At 41.3% G+C, this 20950-nt stretch overlaps 1 protein-coding gene across 6 annotated transcripts in view; it reads right to left on the reverse strand.

The window, feature by feature from the left end:
* NUMB (NUMB endocytic adaptor protein) overlaps window positions 1-4412 on the reverse strand; it is a 165148-nt gene extending 160736 nt beyond the window's left edge. For 2 of the 6 annotated variants that reach the window (XM_033951087.1, XM_033951084.1), the window contains exon 1: window positions 4259-4399. The gene's annotated coding sequence lies outside the window, so the exon portion shown is untranslated. Of the gene's footprint in view, window positions 1-4060; window positions 4086-4112; window positions 4236-4258 lie in introns of those variants that run through there. The other 4 variants (XM_033951083.1, XM_033951085.1, XM_033951091.1 and 1 more) reach the window with 4 other exon arrangements.
* Window positions 4413-20950: the final 16538 nt, after the last annotated feature.

Below are 20950 nucleotides of genomic sequence, written 5' to 3' on the forward strand. Positions count from 1 at the left end.
CAGCCCAGGCAGGGCCTTTCCTCTGACATGTCAGAAGTGACGCATCAAAGGAAAGGCCCTGCCAGAGCTGGCCCTGAACAGCCTGTTTTGAGGCTGCCTCCCACTGACCGGCAGTGCTCAGGTAAGAAAGGGAGAGAAAGAGCGAGGGAGTGAGTGAGAGAGTTCACGGCTCAGGACCACTGCCTTCTTCTACTTCAGGGCTCGAGGGAACAGGGCTTTGCGGCTCAGGACCGCTGCCATGCTGGTGCTTCAGGGCAGGCAGGTAGGGAATTGAGAGTATGTTAGACAAGGATTCTAACACTCGCAATTAACCAGAAAAACAGTTATCTGGTATCCACCAATCCCCATGGGTGCCAGATAACTGAGATTCTACTGTATATACAAGCAAACAAATATATAAAAATCATCAAGAACCAGGGCTGTGGAGTAGGAGTCAATAAAAATGTACTGATTCCAACTGCAGCTTCAAAATTAAAAAAATTATAATAAGCTAAATTTATCATTTTAACTTATAACTGTATATATCCTTGTCCTGGATCTAAAGTTATATTAGCCAGTACTTTAAATCCAGAACAAATGATTTAAAGCCTAATATCAGTAGGAGTCAAAAATTTGGTATACCAACTCCACAATCCTGCTAAGAACAGTTCCAGGAGACTGAAGGACTAGTAAAAGGCTCCAGAGCTGACTCAGGGAACATAAAATTGTTCTATTGGATATCAAAAGACAGCTTCTAAATCAGAACTCATTGCTCTTCATTTATCTATGACAAATGTTGCTCCTTTTGTTCATATGAAGAAACAAATACTACCAAATCAATCCTCAAATCAACTATACATGTACATTCATGCAAAAGATATCTAACTGAAATTTCAGTGTTGCACCAGACAGTACAGTTTTCAAAAAAATCTACCTGCTGTCCCTGCAGCTATCAAAAACACTGAATTAAAGATTAAATAGTACTATTTATTTTGGAATGGAAACAACTAGAGCAGCACGCAAATTGAAGCTAACATTGCATTTAACGCGTCATGATTTAAAAAAAAAAGGGGGGTAACAGTGTCTAAGGCAGTGGTTCTCAACCCTGTCCTGAGGGACCCCCAGACAGTTGGGTTTTCAAGATATCCCTAATGAATATGCATAAGACATATTTGCATACCTGTCTCCCCCATTATATGCAAATTTCTCTCATGCATATTCATTAGGGATATCCTGAAAACCCAACTGGCTGAGGGTCACCTAGGATAGAGTTGAGAACCACTGGTCTAAGGATCTGAAGATGACAAAGCAGCATGAAAAGGCGGTAGCTGTAGCTAGAAGGATGCTAAGTTCTACAGAGATGTAACCAGCAAAAGAAGTAATTGGTGAGGCCCCACTTGGAGTATTGTGTTCCGTTTTGGAGACCATATCTGGCTATGGATATGGGAAGACTTGAAGTGTTACAGCAGAAGCCAAACATGGTAGGAGGCTTGCATAAGAAAAGAGACTGGAAGACCTGAATATGGGAGGGATTGGGGTGATATGATACAAATGTTTAAATACCTGAAAGGTATTAATATAGAACTTAATCTTTTCCACAGAAAGGAAAATGGTAAAACTAGAGGACATAAATTGAGGTTGCGGGATGATAGAATTAGGAGTAGTAATATTAGGAAATTCTTTTTCACGAAGAGTGGTTGATGCATGGAATGCCCTCCCGAGAGAGGTGGTGGAGATGAAAACAGTGATGGAATTCAAAAAATCCGGGATGAACACAATGGATCTCTAATTAGAAAATGAATGGTATAAATTGAAAAACTAGGGCCAGTACTGGGCAGACTTGCACGGTCTGTGCCTAGTATATGACAATTTGGTTTAGGATGGGCTGGACAGGATTTCAACAGGAACACTAGTAATTTGGAACATGAGGACAGAGCTGGGCTGACTCTTAATGTCTGTATCCCATAAATGATGAGATGGTTCGGATAGGCTGTTAATTTGTTATTTTTTTGTTATTTATTTATATTCTGCATATCCCACAATTCTATGCAGATTACAAATTCAGGTACTCAAGCATTTTTCTATCTGTCCCGGCGGACTCACATTCTATCTAATGTACCAATGGCACCGGGGGATTAAGTGATTTGCCCAGGGTCACAAGGAGCAGTGCGGGATTTGAACCCACAACCCCAGGGTGCTAAGGCTGTAGCTCCAACCACTGCACCTTAACAGCAACTCCAGTAGTTGGAACCTAAGGACAGTACTGGACAGACTTCTATGGTCTATGACCCAGTAATATCAAAGCAAAAAATACAAATCAATTTATAAATGAATTTATAACGAATCTAACTATTGGGCAGACTGGATGGACCATTCAGGTCTTATCTGTCGTCATTTACTACATTACAAAGTAAAAAAATAAATTGCAACTAAATTGCCCCAATTCTGCACTTCTCTCCCTGGCATCTCTCTATATGCATTTACTCTTCCCATCCTAAGGCCCAGCACCTCTCACTCCTTAATTCCCCCTCCTAGTGCACTGTAAACCTTGCCTGTCTGTACAGCAGCATTAAAGATGCTCCTGGCCAACACAGCTTCCTTCACTCTGCTGCACCTGCCAGAAACAGGAAGTTGCATCAAATGAGACAGGCCATAATAGAGGGAAGCAGGGGTGCACTGACTGGAAGGACCATTTGCAATGCTGCCTGACAGACAGGCAGGGGGAGGTTTGGAAAGAAAGGTGCCAGGCCCATGGAAGGTGGGTGGCTGTGGGGAAGTGGGATCTGGAGTAGGAGGCAGAAATGCTGGATCTCCGAGGGTGGGGGGGAGGATGGCGTTGAGAAGGGAGGAAAGTCTATTTATTAAGATTTACTGAATAGCCTTTTTTTAAAAAAAACAGATAACATTGTATGTACATCACTTTGATTTAAGCCAAAATGTAGAAAAGGATCACCATAATATAACAGGAAAGATAACAGATATACCAGAAACAATCATTCAAACATAAATCCCAAAGTGCTGTCCCTCTGTCCCTAAGCAGGAGCCACAGCTAAGTTTCAAGTTTTGTTAGGGCTTGATATACTGCTCAAAGACAGCTTTCAGAGCAATGTACAATATCAAGCATTAAATGAAAAGAACTACAATAAAATAGGAAAGAGAGGGCATGGTACCTTAGCAGCTAATGGGTCAATGCAGTAACCTATCACAGGCCAAATGCTTCCAGAAATAAGTGTGTTTTGATGCCTTGTTTAAGTGTTATAATTGAGCCCTCCCATACATAGGGGCAAAGGTAATACACGTTCCAAAGAGTGAGAACTGCTATGCTAAATATGCAAGTTCTAATTAAATTATGATACATACCGTGAAGATAAGGGACTTCAAGCAAATTCAACAGTGTGGAGCAAAGTGATCTTGTGGGCATATAGGAATTAAAAAAGTTTCACCGAAGAAGTGGGTCTTAAAATTATTTTAGTGACTGTTTGGATCTAATAGCTAAAGGAAGATTATTCCATAAAAATGAAGCCATACAATGGATGAGAGAAGAATAATGCTTGCTGTTTCTCTGCTGATAGGAGCAGATCTAAGGCAGAAACAGAAAGGTTGATGCCAGCATCCTCTGACAGGTTGGCTGCATAGCTCCAGGACTCTACCTGCCCTATGTGTGCAGCATTGCCAGCAAGGATCCAAGCCTCAGGCTGCCCAGATCACCTGGCACCAGTGAAATCTTGCCTCCATGGCCACATGAATGCTAGCGAAGCAGTGGAAGGAGCATCCATAGGGACTGGCAGGGAGAGGGGGGGCAGCAGTACCAGAAAGACCACCACAGGGAAGTCTATCAGCTCCAAAGATAGGATTTGGAAGTACTGTAGGAGGAAGGGAGAGGAACCGAAGGAGTGGAAAGCGTAAGGTAATGATCAGGGAAACCCAGCCATTGCTTGCTAAACCGCGAAAGGGGTGGGGGAGCAGAAAGAGAAGAAGAGACGCTAAACCGCGGCGGCAGAAAGAGACTGGGAGGAGAGAGGGAAAGAGCATACGACAGGAGGGAGCGAAGATTAAAGGACAAAGATGTTTGCAGAGATACCAAGTCAGGCGAATTCGGCTGCCCGGACACCTCCCCCTTCACACACACACACTTTCGGTGTCGGGGACCGTCCGTCCGTCTACCGTTTCTCCGACTCTCCCTAGTCCAGCACGTCTCCCCTTTCTCTTCCTGTCCACGATGCGACATCTCTCGCGCAATCTCCAACTCTCTCTCTCCTCCAGCCCCCCCGTATCCTACCTTCAAGCTCATACCTGAGGTCGTCCACCGCTGGCCCCGCCGATTTCCTCCTCCGGCGCCCCCCTCTGACGCAACTTCTCCACTTCAGCGGCGTTCCACCCTGCCTGAAAACAGGAAGTTGCGTCGACTGGGGGAGGGGGGCGTCAGGACGCCGGAGGAGGGAAGCGGTAGCGTCAGAGGCGTGGGGGCGTTGGAGATGAAAAAGTTCGTAGTTAAGTTGGGAAGGTGAGAGGTGGGGGCTTGAGTTTGGACTGGAAAGTGAGTGAGAGGCACTGGGGGGGGGGGGTGAGCAAACGAGATACCACGCGGGGACGGTCGGAGGGGGAAGGAGCTCGTGTGTGAGTTTGGCCTCGTTGAGTCCCTGTGTTGGGTTGTCTGGGAGCTGCCTGGAGGAAAGGTGCAGGATCTGTTTCTTGGCAATTTCTAAAGAGAGAAGCTGCCGTCTCATCCTGATCCAGTAAAAGCCTGTGAAACGTCTCCTAGGCTCCTACACAGCACGCGTTTACTTTACGCATGCATGAACTTGCACGTATAATATACGTTCACACACTTATTGCTTTGGAATATGTGAATGCAAGAGCATTCTATTCCTTGTAGTTTTATTTACTGTTACTGCAATTTTGAAAAAGGATTTTCCCTTTGAAGCATTTTTTTTGCGTACGAGTTATGATCTATATGGCTTTTGTTAAACATTGTGACAGTATATGTGTGTGTAAGTACATGTGATGTATACTTTTCTGAAGTGCATTTGGGAGGAATTTTGTACTGTTATCTTATTTTCTAAAACAGGCATGTGTTCGCGTTAGAGTTTGAGCGTACTTGTATGTTCCTTGAATCAGGTATTTCTGGTTATTTGAGAGTTACTATTAAAAATAGGCCTAGCTAATACTATACCCCATAACATACCTGAGTCACTCTTCCTCTCTATCATCCTCCCACCCACACTTGTAGGTCCAGCATCTGTTCCTTCTTTCTGGTCTGGCTCACTTTTTCTCTCCCCCTACTTATAGGTACAGCATCCATCCATTTCCCCACCCTTGTCCTTCACCCTGCAGGTCCAGCATCCATGTCCCCCCCCCCCCTCCACACACATACACATTTTTGGTCCACCTCCAATGGACCCCCCCCCTTCATTCTGTAGAACCAGTATCTCTTATCTGTGCCTCTCCCAAAGTGGCAGCTGGTGGTCAGCAGAGGCAACGCGGGGAACATGAGCTGTTTGATTTAAGGGGGATTTCCTTGATAAAGCCCTTTGGACGGAACATAGATCTATGTCAGAGTGCCTACCCCCACCTGCGTAGATGAAGATGAGTATTTCTACTTATTTATTTAATTATTTAAAATAAACTATTTAAAATATCTAAAGTATGTATTATTGAGACCGATGACGACTAGGGATGACTGAATACTGTATGACCTAAAAGTATAGTGGCATACAGGCAGTACCACTGAGGTCTGTAAGTTAAACAAGATAAATAAGTTAAATGAGACTCTACATGTGATTTATGCTGTTCATGAACTAAGCATATGTGTGGATCCTGTTTCAGCAGCTGACAATATCATACGTGCCACACCAGTCCTCTTTGATGTGCCACTAGTTTGTCCCTTGAGAGCATAAAAATTGCCATACTGGATCTGACGTCTTCCTGCTTCCAGCAGTGGCCAATCTAGGTCACAAGTACCTTGCAGAATCCCAGAGTAGCAAGATTTCATGTTACCAACTCCAGGGATAAATAGCACCTTCTCCATATCTATCTCAATAGCAGTTTAAGGGCTTTCTCTAGGAGCTTGTAAAAAATTTGTTTAAAAAAAGGTTTGGGCATTATCCAGCAAGCAAAGTTCCAGAGCTTAACTGTTCATTGAATGAAACAATATTTTGTCCCATTTGTCTAAAAGTATTAACCATGTAACTTCATGGGGTGTCCACTTGATTTTGTGCTTTTTGAAAGAGTAAACAATTGATTCACATTTATCCATTCTACTTCACTCTGGATTTTGTAGACCTGTATATTCTTCCTTAAGCCATCTCTTTTTCAAACTGAAGATTCCTGACTAGTTACAGGTAAGCCTTCCTCACATGAGAGGAATTCCAGCCCCCTTAATCATTTTGGTCACCTTTCTTTGAACCTTTTTTACTTCCACTATCTTTTTTGAGATATGGCAACCAGAATTGCACACATTTCTGCAGGTGAGGTCACATCATAAAGTTATACAGAGGCACTACATTATATTCTTTGTCTCATTTTCCTATCCTTTTCCTAATAATTTATAGCATTGTTTGCTTTTCTGGCCAATGCCTCACACTGAGCAGAAGATTTCAATGTCTTGTGCACAGATTCCTAGATTTTTGCTTGGGTGGTGGGTGACTCTTAACGTGGAAGTTAGTATCAAATGACTATGATTTGGATTATTCTTCACCGTGTGCATTTGCCCACATTAAATTTCATCTGCCATTTGAATGCCCAGTGTTGTAAGGTCTTGCAATTTCTCAGTCATCTTCTGATTTTAATTATGAATAACTTGTTATCAACAGATTTGATGACCTCACTCATTATCCTGTTTCCGGGTCATTTATAAATGTTAAAAAAACACTGGTCCCATTACAAGCCCATGGAGTACTCCACTGTTCACCTTCCTCCATGAGAAATAGCCATTTCATAATACTACGCTGTTTTTCTTTCTTTTATCCAGTTCCAATACACAACAAAACATTGCCTTCTACTCCATGGCTTTTTAATTTTCTCAGGAATCCCTCATGAAAGAGTTCATCAAAAGCTTTCTGAAAATCTGGATGCACTTTATCAGCTGCCCCCTCCCCCCCCTTATCCACAGCATGTTTGTTCACACCTTCAAAGAAATGTAACAGATTGGTGAGGCAAGATTTCCCTTGGCTGAATGCATTTTCCATTAAGCCATGTTGGTCTTTGTGCTCAGAAATTGTATTCTCTTATAATATTTTTTATCATTTTGCCCAGCATTGATGTCAGACTTACTGGTCTTTAATTTCCTGGACCATCCCTGGAATCTTTAGTGTCCATTTCCCAATCTTCAGATATAGATGATAATGATAGGTTACAGATCAGCCTTTAACTCCTTGAGAGTCTGTGTGGCAGTCCTCAAATGATTCTGAGGCAGAGTCCAGGCTCATTATTGACAGCCCAGTCAGATGTGGTGGAATCACCATTTCAGTACTTCTTTTGAGAGCTGCTCTTTTACATTGGGACCTATTCTGTTCTTAGTGTCCTAGGTGAATAGTGCTGTCTGATCCAGGGAAAAATGTTTTTGATTAGATCCAATTCAGCCTATTGAATCGATTTTTCAATTCAATTTGCTTTTCCTGCCCAATTGGGTGTGTGTTTGGGTTTGTTGTTTTTTCAAACATCCTGGTGGGTTTATTTTATAGCCTCTTCATCCCCCCTCCCTTTGCCCTCTCCAACCCCACGCCAGCTCAGTGGTGTAAAACAAAAAAGACTTGCGGCCTGTTTTATAAAGCCGCACGACAACATCCCCAAAGCCCTTTAAATCTCTATAGGCTTTGGGGTCGTTACCGCGCTGCAGTCACTAGCGTGGCTTTGTAAAACAGGCCCTTTGTCTCTCTCTGTTAGATTCTACCTCACGCTCACTGTCTAAAACTAGTTCTGGCAGGATACACATTTCAAATCTGACACATAATCACAAGATAGAAAATAAAATTATTTTTTCTACCTTTTGCTGTCTGGTCATTTTATTATTCAAATCGTGTTGGTCCCAGGTTCTGGTTTCTGTTTGTCTTCTGTTAACTCGTTCACCAGGGTCTCCTGCCCATTTGATGTTTTCTTCTTTCTCTGTGCTCTTCCATCTCTGTACCTTTCCTTCCACTGCCATATCTAATATATATATTTCTTTCTCTCTCATGCCCTGAGTCGAACCTTTTTTATTCCCCGCCATGCAGCATCTCTTCCTTCCCTCCCTTATCATGTAACATATTTCTTTCTTTCTCCCTGCACTCCACCCTGTCCAACATTTCTCCCTCTCACCTCTTTGTTGCACATTCTTCCTCTCCCTCCATGTGCAGCGGCTTTTCGTCCCTCCATCCTATCCCCCTATGTAACAGCACTTCCTGACCGAACCACACCCACTTCAAGGTCTGACATACTGTTGGGTCTCCTAATGCAACAGCAGCAGCGGTGGATGGCTAACAGATGCAGGCTCTCAATGGGCTGTTCACAGCCTGTCCCACCAGGACTTCTGTCTGCCACATCATCAGTGAAGCGGCAGAGGGAAGGCCCCAGCGGGGCAGGCCATAAGCAGCCTGTTCAGAACATGTGTTTGCTAGCCGTCCACCGCCGCTGCTGCTTTAGGAGGCCCAGAGGGTATGTCAGGCCTCAGCAGGTGGGGGAGGGCTGTTCACTGAATTGGTGAGTCCAATTTTAGAGGAAATGAATCGATTCACTGAAGTGAATCGTGCAGCACTAGTGGATACCCCCTTTGTACTTTGAAGCATGTTCCTCTGAAGGTGGTGGTATCCAGTTTGTAGACTGTAACCTGTAGGGATCCCTACCTGTCTTTCTTGGAGCACTCTGTTGTGATAAGCACTATTCCATGCTTTTTACTCAAGCTTGGCTTTCCTTTTTGTTTCAACCAGGCATTGGTCCTAACAGCATTTGAGAAGAGCAGTGGTTCTGATTCCTTCCTAAAGGTCCATAAGCTAGATGTGTAGAGTGGGGTTTTAGACTATTTGAAGGTGACTTAATTCCTTTCGAAAGTCCAACAAGTTCTTTTTCCTGTTTAGGGAGTGGCATCCAAGGCCTCCTTAATGCAGCATGATGCAGCAGGGCTTTGTTTTCACCCTACTGTTATGGGATTGCTCTTTTACATTCCTTTGATGTAGGCTGGCTTAAATGTGACAATAAGGAAGATGAAATTTTATTCATACCTGTTAATTTCCTTTCCTTGAGTCCTAACTAGACAGTCTGGACCTGTCCTGGAAAACTGCTGTATTAGCAATTGTTTAGAGGTTTTATTCTCCTCCTTTCTTGCCGGTAAGTCTGACTTCTGTAGTAAGCAAATTAATGGAAACACTTTTAAAACAGAGAATGGTCAAGTTTCTGAAATCTTTTTTTTTTTTTTTCTAATTTCAATAATTTTATTGAATATTATAAATAATATACAAAAAGCAGTTCAAGTACATAAAGATTGAATAAAAAAATAGTGATGTATAAACAAGAGAAACCATAATTGCATTCATTTGCATATAACAGATTAGTAAGAAGAATTCAAAGTATTTGAAACTGCTAAGAAAAGAAATAGAAAGGATAGAGAAGCAGAGATGATGAAATAAAAGAAAAAAAAAAAAAAGAGAGATAGAAAAAGAGAGAGAGAGAGAGTGAGAGAGTGGCAGAAGTGTCTATGAGGTAGAGTGAACATATGAATCTAAGAATGACCAAGGTGATTTATTTCGCACCAAATTTGTAGAGAAACGGGATATCATATTCTTTTCATATGCATATGATTCGAATTTGTGGTACATGCTCAAAGAGTTCCACCAAAAGGTGTAGTCTAGTAGTGTGGATGACTTCCAATTTTTCAAAATGTGCATAAGAGCTGTCACAAACATGGTGTCAATGAGTTTAGGAGAACAGTTTGATAGTGCAAAACAAGGGTGTTGAGAACGAAGGATTATAATGTCCATGGAAATATCTTCTGAACATTTGGTAATAGATTTTATAGTGTCCCATATACGAATCCAAAAGGAATGAACCATAGTGCAGTGAAGAAGCATGTGATCAAGAGTTCCAGGCTCTTTCAAACAGTTCCAACAAGTAGGATCTTGTTTCAGTTTCGCTTTCCACATTCGAAATGGAGTCCATATAGCATTTCCACATAACAAAGAACATTGATTGTGAAACTCTTGCGGATAATAGAGGACGGTTTGTAGATGACCAGAAGAGTTCCCAGTCTATTTCAGAAAGTGTGGTCGTTAGGATAGAACCCCAATGGTTCATAGATTGAGGTGTAAAGGTGAAGGTGTAGTCTCTTAAGATACTATAAAAAAAAGATATCGCCTTACCTTTCAGTAAAGCCAAAGTAGACCAGTGACGAATAGTTTGTTGAAAGGTCATAAAGTCAAGGTGCATTTGAACATTAGATAGTATTCCAGTAAGCGTAAGCCATTGAGGATATGTAGAGGATGGGAGTGAGTTTACAGAACAAAAGGTATCAAATGGGACAAATGAAGTGGAGGAGATTAATTGATGAACAAACCACACACCCGCCCGCTGCCACCTCTTCCATGAAAGAGATCTACCCTTATTTTGAATTTTAGGATTATTCCAAAGGGACATGAGTGGGCCTTCAGCAACAGAGATCTCAGCCGCTGCATCTAATAGTTGAAAAGCATGTTGCGTTGCACTTAGCAAAGAATATTTTCTCAAGTGTCTAGGTATCGACACTGTAAGGAAGCAGGAGATGTGTAGTGGTGCACATAAAAAGCATTCCATTTCAAACCATGCTGGTTGATCCTGTGGATAAGAATCAGCAATCCAATGAGCTCCGTATTTGGCTAAGGATGCGATGTAATAATAATAAAAATCAGGTAAATTTAAATCACCTTTAATCTTAGAGGCTTTCAGCTTGGCGAGAGCAATACGAGGTTTTTTCTTGTTCCAAATAAATTCAGAAATTTTTGTATTAAGCCAATGAAAGAGTGACTTATGGCAGAGAAGGGGAAGCATAGATAGAGTATAATTAATTTGTGGGGCTAAGGTCATTTTAATGGAGACTATTCTACCCCACCAGGACAAATAAAGCGGGGACCAACGAGATGTAGTACTTAAAACTAAGTTTTTGATTTTAGATATATTGAGATTCTGAGCAAGTAAAGGGTCTTTATGTATTAAAATCCCCAAATATTTTACAGCTCCTTGTGACCATGGAAAAGGAAAATGAGCTAGATCTGAGGAGGAAATGTGATCATTTAGCGGAAAAATCTCTGATTTCTCCCAATTAACAGAATATCCAGATATTTGAGAGTATTGAGAGACGATGTGGATAAAATGCGGAATAGAGACAAGAGGATCCTTGAGAAAGAGAAGAACATCGTCAGCATAAGCTGCTAGTTTAATATCTCTACTGGACAAGGGAACACCTTTAATTAAGGAACATTGTCGGATAGCTGACAATAGAGGTTCCAATGTTAAATCAAATAGTAATGGTGAGAGGGGACAGCCTTGACGGGTACCTCTATGGAGGGAAAATCTATTAGAGAGAGAATTGTTAATCAGAATACGAGCCGTGGGTTGTCTGTATAATGTTTCTATCCAGTCTGTAAAAAAAGAACCAAAGTTGTACCATTTCAGTACTCGAAATAAGAAAGGCCACTCCACTCGGTCAAATGCCTTCTCGGCATCAATTGCACTCTAAGAACTTGGAAAGTTCTAGCAGGCCGCACCTCGCACGCGCGAGTGCCTTCCCGCCCTACGGAAGCGCGCGGTGCCCAGTTTCTTAGTTTCCGTGGAGCTAAGAAGACGCACGTTTCAACGGCTCTTATTAAAGCTTTCAATAAAGTTTGTTTTACTGTAAACAGCCGGTGGTTGTCGTCAGGCTCACACGTCATTCGGTGGGCGTGGCTTCAACGCCGGGATTCTGTAATAAAAAGAGAGAACGCTGTCGGCCCCTCTTTAAAGCATTTGAGGTAGTCGATAGTGTTAAAGGTGAGAGAGAAGGTTATTCTAAGCAATTTTGATATCTTTACTTTGTTCAGATAACCCAGTTTTCCTGTAAGAGTCATTACATTACTCTTCTTTGTATTTCTTGTAGGGGTGGAGCCTTGATAAAGATAGGTAGTTACTTTAATAGATTCCGATTGGTAGTCGATAGTGTTAAAGGTGAGAGAGAAGGTTATTCTAAGCAATTTTGATATCTTTACTTTGTTCAGATAACCCAGTTTTCCTGTAAGAGTCATTACATTACTCTTCTTTGTATTTCTTGTAGGGGTGGAGCCTTGATAAAGCGGTTTCCCGCGAAACATGTCGGCTATGGCACCCTGCTTGATTTAAAAATATCTCTACCAGAGACAACTACACTAAAGCTAAGTAAAATAAGCTAACTAAAATGAAGTAAAATGAAGTAAAAATTTAAAAATCTATAAGAAATTAAATATATAAAGCTCTTGAAAACGTAAATAAGTAAAACTTAGACCCAGTGAGGATTGGTCACGTAAAGCTCAGAACGGTGATATATTTGAGTTCTGAGTGGTGACGCTGAGGGCCTAATAATAACTCATAGTATCAGATTGCTAAGTGGAATAAGGAAGAAGTTCCTATTTCTATTAAATTGATATTTAAACAGCCATCTGAAAGTCTTATATGCTATTAAGTTGATTGTTTGAAGAAATAATGGCACTGGGAGAAGATTGTGGACTGTTTGGATTCGGACCATGCCTGGAGGACAGTAGTTTATTGAGATAAGTGTGGTTTTTGTTTTTTGGACAATATATAATAAGGAATTTAAGGATTCTTGAAAATATGGAGTTTTTATCGACCTAGGATGTTTTTTCCTATGCAGCTATAAAGTTGAATACGGCTGGCATAGAGGTCTTCCAGGTGAAAATTTCCCTGGAAGAAACAGGTCTTTTCTCCATTTTTTCTAAAAAAAAATTTTTTGCTAGAACTTATCTCTCTTTATTCCTCTAAGGCAGTGGGATTTTTCTGGAATACGTTTATGTGGTGATATATTATATTCCACTTGCAATTATTTGATTTTTTTTCCAACAATAGTGTGTCATCATGTGTCCATCCCATCTTCCTTGGTATCTGGCTTCCATTGTTTTTATGTCTTGGTGAAATCTTTCACCTTGCTTAAGTCACCAAGGTTCTCTGGAAAGCGATATGTGGCTCTCTGCCACATATCTAGCATTTTATTAAAACAAGTAGATGGCTATATGTCATTTTTTTTTTAAATAGTGCCTTATTATAAATTTACCCTCAAAGTGTGCTGGAAACTGTTACTGGATTTGCTTATCCAGTTATTACTCATGAATTTGTCTGTCATTTTTATGACTCCTCCACCATTCGCAGATGATGATCAAGTTCCATCCGTTTGTGGGTTATCCACAGCTACAGCATTGTTTTCAATGATGTTTCCTTGATCTTTGGTAAAAATGTGGCTTTGCTGAGTTTCACCTGGAGCTCTCCCCCTTTTCTTCTATACTTCTTTCTCCATTCGTTGCTATCTTTTAACCTGGGCACATCGCCCTGTAAAATGCTCCTGCTCCCTTCACTTCTCACTGGCATCATTGACTATGCACTGCTTACAGAATCCTGTCATCTTAGCTCCTTGCTAAGAACAGACTTCCCCAGGAGAAAGCAGAAATCCATGTTGCACAGGGAGCTAGCTTGGCTAATTATCTTTGCTGCTGTGAATTCTCCTTCACAAACAGCAGCAAAGTTAATTAGCTAAGCTAAGCACGGTGTTAGTAAATCCTGTGTTTTTTGTGACATACTAAATGGCATTAAACCCTTAGTAAAGCCTGCCTTCATGTTAAAAATGTACATTCATTACCAGTGATAATGGACACATTTCTGGCTACACGAATTAGGACTGTGGGCAAGGTATAGCAGTAGCGCATAGGAGACACATAGCCCCAAGAGTGGTGCTACATAGCATACCCTCCCTCCTCTTCCAAAGACTCCACTACAGAGTCAAACTCTCTTGTATAAAGCCCTGACCTCTCCCAGATCCCTCTTATCCCCTCTCCCCCCCCAATTTAAGGCAATGCATAGTTGCGCCAGCCCCACTGGCACTGACTTGAGCCAAGGTTCCCCTTTACCCGTGAGTTAAAGGAATAGTTCAAAGTGGCAGCTCCCAGACAGAGTCTCTTGCGATTGGAAAGTCTTGGTAGAATAATAATAATAATAATAATTTTATTTCTTATATACCGCTGTACCGTGAAGTTCTAAGCGGTTTACAGTAGAAACAGAAGAAATGCAATAAGTAAGATTAATTAAGATGAAGAGAGAGTACTTAGAGTTCCCTGACTGTCCCAAAGGCTCACATTCTTGCTAAAGTACTTAAGAAAAATAAATTAGTTAGGTTATAAACATAGAGTAGAAGAAGGTAGGAAAACAGTTCATAGGAAAATTAATTTTGAATACATTATACATTATATATTGTTCAAGGCGGAATACAAATTATAGGAGATTTGGACATTACCAAAAGAATTGCGTAATAAAGATTATCTAGATAAATTACATAACAGTGATTCATGTACATTACATGGTGTGGTAGAGGATTCAATTATGAAAATTACATATCAGGGAATCAAGTGATAAGAGAATATAGTGGAGAATATCAGTATATACGGTTTACAGATTGGAAGTTGCCTAATAATGACATAAGAAGTTTATTGGATAGTGTGGAAAATGTTTATATAGGAATCAGAGTATGTATGATAGGAAAGGTTCTAAGAATTGATTAATGTGTTATTCTATAGAGGGAGAGCTGTGACTGCGAGTGCCCGATTTTTAATTTTTTGCTCTCTGCCTATACCTTGTACTATTTTTGAGATTTTATTCTTTTTCTTTTGCTTGAAGACTTTTTTTTTTTTTTAGGTCAGAACCCCAGTTCTAGCTTGGACTGAGATATTGAGTACTGGTAAAGAATGTTTTTTTTTCTTAACAAAACAAAAGCCTCTCAGATGAACTTGCACCTTTTCAAGTTAAGAACATAAGAATAGCCATACTGGGTCAGATCAATGATCCTTCTAGCCCAGTTTCCTGTTTCCAGCAGTGGCCAACCCAGGTCACAGTACCTGGCAGAAACCCAAATAGTAGCAACATTCCATGCCACTGATCCAGGGCAAGTAATGGCTTCCCTGATGTCTGTCTCAATAGCATATTATGGACATTTTTGGCCAATCAGGGACTTCCTTAGACTCCTCCCTAAGGAAGTCCCTGATTGGCTGAGGCACCTCAGGCCCCTTCCAAGGGAGGATCCAAAGGCACCTCAGCCAGTCAGGGCCTTAGGCCCTGTCCCGTGCATCATATGATGCACTGGGGTGGGTCCTAGGGCCTCAGACTCGTTGCGGGAGGCATTGAAGCAGGAGGGGTTGAGCACCCTTCCTGCTCCGTGACAGGTACGGGGAGGGGCTGGGAATGGAGAGGGGGCATCTGGGGGGTAGTGGAGGAAGTTGGCATTCCTCCTGCCATTAGTTTTTGGGTGGGACTGATAGCAGGAGGGAGTGCCATAATTTTAAGCAGTGGCGGTGGGGCAAATTTTTGTGGGGTTCGGGGAGGGAGTGGTGTTCGGGGCACTTGGGGGGGGTTAATTTTTTTTTTTTTTTTTTTAAATCAGGCAGATATTTTGCATGTGTAACTATTGTCGGCTTTAGCGATTTGGGCAATTGGCTGGGGGCATGCCAATGATCGTCCATTTGCATGCAGGCCTTTAGTGAATTTGTCGGCCTGCATGCAAGCGGACATGGATCGGAGGTTAGTGAATCTAGCCCTAAGTGACTTGCCCAGGATCACAAGGAGCTACAGTGGAAATCAAGCTTGGTTCTCCAGCTTCTTAGCCCATTGCAATCACCTTTAAGCTACTCTTCCTCTCAAATGATTGTGATAGCATGGGTGGCAGTCAAGCAAGGAGCCTCAACAAGTAGCCACACAGAAGGCTGCAAGTTTAATAGACTTAAACAAAACTTACTTGGTTTGGAGATTATTGAAAAGCTGTCCTCTAAGATTCTATATTTGGATACAAAAGCTCTTAAGACTGAGAATAGCTTAAGAATCCTTGGTGTTATAATGAGACCCTGCTGGATTTAGTACTTACAAACAGGGAAAGTGTTCTGATGTTACAGTGGGTAATCATCTGGCATCCAGTGATTAGTGCATGGTGTGGTTTAATATTAAAACAGGTGTAGAGAGTAAAGGTTCTAGACTTAAAAAAAAAAAAAAACAACAATCCTAACTTTGTTCAGATGGGGGATTGCATCAAGGAATGGTTGCGTGGATGAGCAGTGGGCAAAACTGAAAGGAGCTATTGTAAGGGCAATGCACCATTTTGTAAGGAAAGTAAGTTAAAGTAAGAGGAAAAGAAGGCCGCTGTGGTTATCAAAAGTAGTAGCTGAAAAGATAAGGAAAAATAAGTCAGCTTTCATAAACTACAAAAGATTGCAGAAACTGGAAGACAGGTTAAAATATCTGGAAAAATTAAGAGAAGCTGGTTGTGTAGTCAGGAAAGTAAAGATAGAAATGGAAGAAAAAAATGGCCGACATAGTATATCAGGGGGACAAGACATTTTTTAGGTATATAGTGTTCCCCCGCGAATTCGTGGTTCACGAATCGCGAACTCAGTCATTCACGGTTTTTCTGACTGCCTCTTCTGGTCAGAAAATACAGGAAATGAGTCTGTGAATCAGCCTTCTGCACAGCCGATTCCTCCTCCTCTCCCCCCCCTCCCCGGTCAGCCAATCAGCCTTCTGCACAGCCGATTCCTCCAGTGCAGTACTCGGAGAGACTTCCCAGGAAAGAGACTTGGGAGTACTGGTCGACAAGTCAATGAAGCCGTCCATGCAATGTGCGGCGGCAGTGAAAAGGGTGAACAGAATGCTGGGAATGATTAAGAAAGGGATCACAAACAGATAGAGAAGGTTATCATGCCGCTGTACCGGGCCATGGTACGCCCCCACCTGGAATACTTCATCTAAGAAAAAGGACACAGTACTACTCGAAAGGGTCCAGAGAAGAGCGACTAAAATGGAGGAGTTGCCGTACAGAGAGAGATTAGTGAAACTGGGCCTTTTCTCCTCGAACAGAGGAGATTGAGAGGGGACATGATTGAAACATTCAAGGTACTGAAGGGAATAGACTTAGTAGATAAAGACAGATTGTTCACCCTCTCCAAAGTAGAGAGAACGAGAGGGCACTCTCTAAAGTTGAAAGGGGATAGATTCCGTACAAACGTAAGGAAGTTCTTCTTCACCCAGAGAGTGGTAGAAAACTGGAACGCTCTTCCAGAGGCTGTTATAAGGGGAAAAAAACCCTCCAAGGGTTCAAGATAAAGTTAGACAAGTTCCTGGTACGCAGGTAAAGTTAGTCTCAATTAGGGCACTGGTCTTTGACCTAAGGGCCACCATGGAAGCAGACTGCTGGGCACGATGGACCACTGGTCTGACCCAGCAGCGGCAATTCTTATGTTCTTAAGGATGCAGTAGGGAACTATAGGCTGGTAAGTCTGACTTCTGTGGTAAGTAAATTAATGGAAACACTTTTAAAACAGAGAATAATTAAGTTTCTGGAATCCAGTGGATTACAGCAGTGGTTCCCAACCTTGTCCTGGAGGACCACCAGGCCACTCGGGTTTTCAGGCTAGCCCTAATGAATATGCATGGAGCAGGTTTGCATGCCTGTCACTTCCATTATATGCAAATCTCTCTCATGCATATTCATTAGGGCTAGCCTGAAAACCCAATTGGCCTGGTGGTCCTCCAGGACAGGGTTGGGAACCACTGGATTACAGGACCCAAGGCAACATGGATTCCCTAGAGGCAGGTCTTGTCAGACAAATATGATCAATTTCTTTGACTGGGTGACCAGAGAATTGGATATAGGAAGAGTGCTAGATGTGGTATATTTAGATTTTTGCAAAGCCTTTGACAGTGTTCTACACAGGCATCTAATAAATAAACTGGGTACCCTCAGAATGAGCCCCAAAGTGACAGACTGGGTCAGGAACTGGTTGAGGTGAAGGCAACAGAGGGTAATAATCAATGGAGATCTCTCTGAGAAAATGCATGTTACCAGTGGTGTAGCTCAAGGTTCAGTTCTTAGGACTGTTCTTTTAACATTTTTGTAAGTGATATTGCTGAAGTGCTGTCTGGTAAGATTTGCCTCTTTGCGGAAAATACCAAAATATGCAATAGAGTAGACACCCCTGAGGTGTGAATAACACGAGGAAGGACCTAGCAAAACTTGAGGAATGGTCTGGAATTTGGATTTAACCTTTTCCTATCGTGTGTCGCGGATGACGGGACATTCCAAAAATGACATAGACAGTGGATAAACAGTCTGTATGGACTACCGTAATAAAGAGCCAGAAACACAAAATATTTGAATTTACAGACTTATGACTTATTTACATTATGTTTACAATAGCCGTAAATGATAACGGTGAATAATACAAAACTTTACTAAAATAATTACGATTGGAAACAGCGTAACGTAAAATTTATTACGATAGGAAAAGGTTAATTATAAGAAATGTCTGGAATCTGGGTTTAATTATAAGAAATGTGGGGTCTTGCATTTGGTCTTTTGCATTTGTGGGGTCTGCAAAAACCTGAGGGAATAGAACAGTTTAAGGGATGAAGAATTTGTGTATGAAAGAAGAGCAAGACTTAGGAGTAATAGTATACAATATGATGATATTAAGGTGGCCAAACAGGTCAAAAAGCTGACGGCGAAAGCTAGAAGGATGCTAGGGTGCATAGAGGACAATGGATGAAGTTAAAAGGTGATAGGCTCAGGAGTAATGTAAGGAAATACTTTTTTATAGGAAGGGTTGTAGATGCATGGAATAGGCTCCCAGTAGAGGTGGTGGAGAGAAAGATTGTGTCTGAATTCAAGAAAGCGTGGGTCAGGCATGTGGGGTCTCTTAGGGAGAGGAGGAGATAGTGGATGCTGTGGATGGGCAGACTGGATAGGCCATTTGGCCTTATCTGCCATCATATTTCTGTTTCTGTGTCATCTGAATGCTTTATCAAGAACATTTTTCTTTTAAGACAATTAAGATCTATTAGGTCATTGTTGAGTCCTTGTTCTTTCAGAGTGCTATTCCAATCCATACTATGACTTTATTTGGATTACTGTAATTCTCTTTTTAGTGGAGCCTCTGAGAAATTGTTGACTAGATTGAAAATATTTCAAAACACCTCAGCTCAACTAATTTTTGAGTGAAGAGCTATGAAAGATCAACTCTCCATTGTTGGGAGATTTCATTGACAGCTGTTAAGATCTCAGATTAAATTTAAGATAGCCTGTTTGGTCAATAAATCACATTATAGGTTTTTTCTGATCAATTAACAAACTTATTTAAAGATTCAAGGGAAATTTGCTATGTTGAGAAGTTCATGTTGTTTTAAGATGAATTATCCTTCTGTTAAGAATATTTCACAGAAGAAAACCAATTAGAAAACAGATTTGCTTATCAAAGCACAATAGTTTGGAACTGTTTACCTCTTAGTATAAGACAACTAGATTCTTATTTAGCTTTTCGTAAAGCTCTTAAAACACATCTGTTTGGAATTAATTATAGACAGTTTAATTGAGAGTCCAAATGTATAATCTAATTTTAATATACAGTATATGTAATTCCTCTTGCTTGTCTATTCTGCACTGAAGCAAACTGAATGGTAGCAGAATATAAGAGTTTGAACTGAATTGAAGTAAAACAAAAATACAGTGGTACCTTGGTTTGCGAGCATAATTTGTTCCAGAAGCATGTTCGTAATCCAAAGCGCTCGTATATCAAAGCAAATTTCCCCATAGGAAATAATGGAAACTCGTACAATTCATTCCACATCCCAAAAACTTTAATAGAAAATGCAGTACTGTACGTACTTGTATTGCAAGATCTCACTTGTTTTGAAGAGTCACTACACTGCGGGGGAATTGGGCACGATGCTTTTATTACATTCAGCCGCGTTCAGCGTGAAATGTGCGTATGTTGTGTGTGCTTGAACATTGGGTGCATGTATTATGGTCAGGCGAGATCAGTGATGCGACACGCGTATGTTGTGTGCCCTTGAACTGTGGGTGAATGCATTACGTTCAGATGCGATCAGTGATGCGATGCGCGTATATTGTGCACATTTGACGTGACGCACGTATATGTGCTCGTACTGCAAGACTTGTTTAGAGAGTTAAAGTTTAAGAAACTATTTTGCTCATCTTGCAAAACACTCGTAAACCACGTTACTCGCTATCCAAGGTTTGACTGTACTTTATTCAAAACAGAAAGTAAAACCTGTTCGCGGGTAAAAATAAGTTGAGGGTCAAAGTCTTTTGAAAATTTAAAAGATAGCCTTCCTGCCACCTGTCCTGACAAGCTGCACAGTTTCAGTGTGTCCTAGTCTTCATACGTTTCCAAAAGCAGGCGTGGTACTAACCAGGATTAGTGATTTTCAGGTTTCCAGGGTAGAACTTGGCCTACTTGAATGAAGTTTCTGCTGCTTAGTCATACATGGTGACAGCATTTGAAGGGATCTCAAAGTCCCTCCTTGAGGGCCATATTCCAGTCGGGTTTTCAGGATTTCCCCAATGAATATGCATTGAAAGCAGTGCATGCACACAGATCTCATGCATATTCATTGGGGAAATCCTGAAAACCCGACTGGATTGAGGGACTTTGAGACCCCTGTATTAGAGGGCTTACCTTATTTCCCCTGGGCCTATCTGGGCTTATGAGTTTTTATCTCTCTGTCTGTAGCATGCCTTCCTGCTCTGCCTTGTCTTGGTCATGCCCTTTAAGGTAGCGCAGTGAGGGAGACCTTTTTATTTTTTTTTTTTTTTTCCCCTCACCCCATATTGTGTTTTCCTATTCATGTAAATTTCAATAGATAAAAATGATGTAACTTTTGCCTCCTTTCCTACCCAGTCATGTTATTTTTGACCTTAAATGTATTGTATTGACTGTTTCTTAAAATTTTGATTATG

This window comes from Geotrypetes seraphini, chromosome 7 (genome assembly GCF_902459505.1).
Source record: "Geotrypetes seraphini chromosome 7, aGeoSer1.1, whole genome shotgun sequence".
Taxonomy (NCBI): domain Eukaryota; kingdom Metazoa; phylum Chordata; class Amphibia; order Gymnophiona; family Dermophiidae; genus Geotrypetes; species Geotrypetes seraphini.